This window comes from Rattus norvegicus, chromosome 17, assembly GCF_021556685.1.
Source record: "Rattus norvegicus strain SHRSP/BbbUtx chromosome 17, alternate assembly SHRSP_T2T, whole genome shotgun sequence".
Taxonomy (NCBI): domain Eukaryota; kingdom Metazoa; phylum Chordata; class Mammalia; order Rodentia; family Muridae; genus Rattus; species Rattus norvegicus.
In genome coordinates this window covers 22,707,626-22,713,290 of record NC_141550.1, presented here as the reverse complement: position 1 = coordinate 22,713,290, position 5,665 = coordinate 22,707,626, and positions in this window count along the sequence as shown.

Here is a 5,665-nt window from a genome sequence, read left to right as displayed (position 1 = left end):
CAGTGGAGGCTGTAAATCCATCACCAGGCAGCTCCATCTGTTGGTTCTCCAGGGAGGCTGTCTGCTGTGCAGAATGGAAACTGATGTCCTACAACAGGAGCCTATGTCAGAACAGCAAACCAAAACTGTAGGAGAGCAAATACGTGGTGACCCCTCTCTCCAGAAACTAGGCCCCTGCTCTGAGAAAGGCATGGGTCTCTTAGGGAGTGGGTAGGTAGGTATTTTGGGCGTGAGGTAGTAGTCTCACGACCTAATTACTTTCTTTTAAAAGCGTCAATTTCCATAAAAAAGAAGCCACCAGAACAGGAATCTTCAGAAAACAAATCGCATCCTAGCTCTAACAGAGGCAGTAAATCCCAAGGATATGAAGTGTAATCCCATGGGTAAATGAAAAAAAAAAAGAAAAGAAAAAGACAGAAGCCCAAGGAAAAAAGTGTGTCTCCACTTACCGAGAACGCTCGTGTGTCTCTTGTCCCTGGATCAGTTGTGCTGGTGGGTTTTCGACTGCTGTGAGAAATGCCTGAGAAAAATCAATTGACAAAGAGAAGAGGTTGATTTTGGCTCTCAGTTTCAGAGGGCTCCATCCACGGTAGTTTGGGCTGTTGCTTTAGGGCCTTCGGTGAGGTACTAAGTGTGGCAGAGCAGAGCCGTTTCTCTGGTGGCTGGGGTGGGGGTGGGAGGAGGGAACAGAGAAGTAGAAGGAAGCCAGAGTTGTGATATTCTCTTCAGGACAGTCGAACATCTTCCCATGAGGTCCCACTTATTAAATACTCCACCTCTTTCTAGAAACCCCAAAGTCATGTGACAGCTTCTAAATCATATAAGCCTTGGAGGGCCATTGACAATACAAACCATAACATTAATTAAAATAGGAGAAGATGCCCACGAGTACAAATACCTATACCTCAGGCATCCAACTACGCAAGAATATGTTCTGTGTTCGGCTTGCATGTCTAGTGCTCACCGGAAGGAAGCTCTCGCCCCCAGATTCACCCAGGGATCCGGCACAATGGCACTATCATTATCTGGGACGTTGGCATCTCATTGGAGAGCTGCACAGGAGAAGAATTGGTAAGAAGAATGTGCATGCATCCTCTGATTTGCAAAGATCGATCACATAGCTCGTGGCTCTAATCCTCGCCCCACTACAATTGAGAGTGAGAAAGGTAAGGGAGCCTTCAGAATATGCTCGACTTAACCTGATCATGGGGAAGAAGAGTAACTCTAAATTGGCTGAGTAACCAGACCACAGCTGGGGACAGCGGATCATTTTCCCAATGATTTACAACTTGGCATTTCAATTTGGCTGGAATATCTTCCTCCTGAAAAATCCTCAGTCCCCTTTCCGGAGTCATATCAGTATTAGTGAGAGAAGTAGACAGTATTGGATAGTTGAGAGAAGGCAGGCAGCAATTATCAGAGACAGCAATGTGCCTTAGCTTCTTGGGAAAGATCTAGATCTAACTTCTCCAGGTGTTTAACCTGATATTTGGCCTGTTAACTTAACCAGAACAAACTGGAAACGAGTGGGGCTCATTTTCAGAAAGAAGGCAACTTATCAAGGCACACAGCCACGCTCGCTTTGCACACAGGAAACTCCTTTTTCCACAATTAGTAGTTATCTACAATTTCACTCTCCAGACAGAATCGCTAACTATATTCTAGAATATACCTGTAAGGGGATTGGGAGAGAGGACTTCATACATTGGGAATTCTTAAAAATTTTATTGTTCTCTCTTTGACAGACAACACAATTTTTTATTCTAATTTGCCTTGCTTTAATTATTTGTCATAGTACATTGTACAATGATCGACAATGTATCTACATTGTACAATGATCGACAATGTATCATTGTACGTATCACTGTATGTACGACGTACAGGCAATATTTTTAACAATTCGTTGCTGTTCAAAATCTTTGGCAAAACCATTATTATTATTATTATTAGTAGTAGTAGTAGTAGTAGTAGTAGTAGTAGTAGTAGTAATACTATTATTATTAGATTAAACTCAGTGTCCCTTGCGCAGGTCCACTGACTGATTTTAGTGACCATCAGTTCACTAAAATGACTAACCCTTTATTCAAACTACTTATTCACACAGTAACATTTCACCCTATGCTTCCCTTTGATGTGGACCCACCTATGTCTTCGCTGGCTACCGTGCCTACGTGAGTACACATTTAGAAAGCATAGAGACACTTTACGAGCCTGTCCATATCTAAATTATGGCATCTCCTGTCGCCTTACTTGTGAGTACTACTTTATGGTTTACAGAAATCTTGGATGCTAAGTTTAATCTCACAGACCATACCTAGCTCTGGTATTCTGATGTGCAGGTGAAGAAGTCTGGAGTTGGCCTTCTTATGTGTGGCCAGCTACCAAACAGGTCAGCTTGACTGAGCCACAGGGTGCCTACATATTTGTCAGGTATTATTCTCAGTGTTACTGTGAGAGCGGTAGGGGATGAGATTAACATTTTAATTGGTAGGCCAATTAAAGCAAATTTGTCTTAACTATTGCAGACTGGCTTCAGTTAATCAGCTCAAAGGATGAATAGGAACAAACCATCCTCGGTGAGCGACAGTCCCTCCCACTTGGTAGCCCCTGAAATTAGAGCTCCAGTGTTTCAGGAACTTGACTTCGCTGGCTTTAGGACTGGAAGCCACAGCTTCCGTTGTCCTAAGACCCTGACCATGGGACTCTATTTCCTATAATAAAGACACAAATGCACACACTTCCCTATTGGCTCTGGTAGATAGGCCCTTGGGTCTAGGAAGAACCGATCAATATACTATTGATATTTTTCTCCTTTCATGCTCATAGAATTTATCTGTGAATTTTAATGTATTATTATATACTTAAGGGTGAATTCAAATAGAGCCGGGGGTATAACTTCGTGGTTAAGCACTCACTTTGAATAGGAAAAGCCTGGGGTCCCATCCTCAGCACTCTCTGAAACAGAGCAGGACATTGAAGCCCCTGCCACATGAGAGTCACCCCTTCTGTGGAGCACAGGCATGGCCGTCTGTGAGGAGAAAAAGAAAAGTAATTATTGTGTGATTCAATGCTATACCTTCAAACTTCACACTCAGGGCTAGAGAGCTGGCTCAGCCACCAAACCTAACAACTGGAGTTCAATTCCTAGGGCCCCACAAGGTAGAAAGAGAAAAACCAAACAGTGTCCTCTGATCCCCTCGCACATTTATGACACGTGTGTGTTTGTGGGTCCGCACATAGAAATAAGTAATTTAATTTAAAATAAATTGAAGTTCCAGGTCAAACTCTGAGATTCTCTGAGGAAACCACTGACCATAGCTGCAATGAGTTGAATGTGACCTAGGTCTAACTCTCTGCTATAACATACTGTCCCCTTGATTGAGAAAGTATAGACTGTAGGGAGTGAAGCAGCCCTGTGTGAGAAGTTGTGATCGAGTGTGTGCTGCTGACGTGGTTACAGCCATGGCAAGGACCCCAGAGCCTTAGATCCATAGAGGAATGGTACCCTACTCCTGCTTCCCAGGGTTGAACCTCAGAGGGAAATGGTGAGCCTCCCTCTGTCCATGTGTGGGTGTTGATAGTGTTCAGAGAAAGTGTCCACCATAGCTTTCTGCTACTCCTACCAAGATTAGATAAATGGTCTTATTGACCCAGCCGTGTTAAGTCCCGACTTTCCATGGATGAAATAACCCCACCTCCATGTTCCGCTGTATGCAATCATCTTGCCTTCCCATTCAGGACTATGTGACAAACATGCCTGCCATTCCAGGTGCTGAGGTTTCTTCAGCTGGGACGACTTGATCTCAGCTTTCTGTCATGTGTCTGACTGACTGTCTTTTCTTCACTCCCCTGCCACCCTAGTCAGCTCTCTCCCTAGGGGCCATGCTGGACATGACGATGTGCAAATGGCTTTTAACCTATGACGGCTTGGCTTCTCCACATTCGGCAGAAACCATGACTTGAATTCTGAATCTGTATCTCTTCTGAGGTTTGGGATAGACTTTTCATTCCTTTCTCGTGATGTGGTACAACGGTAGATCCAACCACACCCAATAGCTCATTACAAGTGGACAGAAGAGACCGAACAGTGGCTCGGTGGCTGAGAGACAGTACTGGTCATGCAGATGACCTGAGGTTGACTCCCAGCACCTGTGCTGGAGTCTTGTAACCACTGTAACTCCAACTTCAGCAGAGCCAATGTGTATGGTCTGGCCTCCACGACCTCCTGACTTTATGGGCACTTACTCATAAACACAGACATGCATACACATGCATGCATGCACACACACATGCACATAATTTAATAGAAGAAAAATTAATTAATTAATTAAAAAGTAGACTCTGAGATGCTGGTTGTTGGGAGCAGGGAGCTGTGGAATATAAGGTTGGTCAGTCTTGTAGGACAATTAAGTTCTGTACATCTAATGTACAGAATGATGAGTGTAATTTTTTTAACATTCTATATATGTCAATACACACATATATACTTACACTCACACAAAATGTAAAGAGAATTCTTGTGCTCTTGGTACACAGACGAACATCCCAGCAATCAGAACAAACTAACAGTGGGTAAGTTACCTTGCTCCGATTAACCATTTATAGTGTATTCATCATATCGTATAACTAAGATATATATACAATTTTTATTTATTAGTATGCCTTCATCATGGAGCTAGGAAGATGGCTTGGTGGGTAAGAATGCTGCACAAACATCATGATCTAAGTTCAAATCTCCAGCACCCAGGTAAAAAGTTGTTCTCTGGTCTCCACATATATAGCTCAAAAATTTAAGCCTCCCCTTCCTACCTGTAGCTAAAATGTTGTGGAGGAAGAAATAGGAGGATTTCTAGATCCTGTGGCTGCCAGCCTTGCTCCACATTTGGTGAGAGACCTTATTTCAGGGGAATTCAGAGAAGGGTAGAACTGGAAACCCAATGAATTCCACTGATCGCCATGTACATGGGTATATTTACCCAGAGACACATGTAAGCACATAATATTCACATATACACATCCATGCACACTCACTTGCTTTCATCAAACCAAAAATTGGTTTTAAAAATGAACAAATACTAGTCAAAGAAATACTTAGATGGCATGTTGTTTTAACTCTCTTTGAATCATCGTTGACAATGACCAAAGTCCCGCCTTGGGATGACCACCAAGCATCTGTCCTTGCCCAAGGGTGTACGTAGACAAATGTGTATGATTTGTTATAGACAAGAAGGCCACAAAAATAAAACTTAGTGGATAATGTAAATGTTTTCCAAATGACTTAGATAGGGTCCTGAAAGAGCCTACATTCGGTTAATTCTAAATAAAATCCCATAACTGACGGCTTCCGCATGCTGGCCTCTGACTTCGTTCAGCAATAAATATTTAATAAGATCCACTTGCATCAGGTACTGTGGCATCCAACGTTGATCAATATTCATATCCATATAGCTTTTCTGATTTATGGTATAAACCACACTACCTGCATAATATATACTAAAGCCCACACATTCCTGAGTTTAATTTAATCTCCTATCAGTCATAGCAAAATGCATTATGGCGATATTATGCTTCATACTGCACATCAGCTGAGAAATAATATTTACTGAACATGATAGGGATGCTGCATATGCAAACTCATGGTTCCTGGAAGAGCACGTGCAAGTTC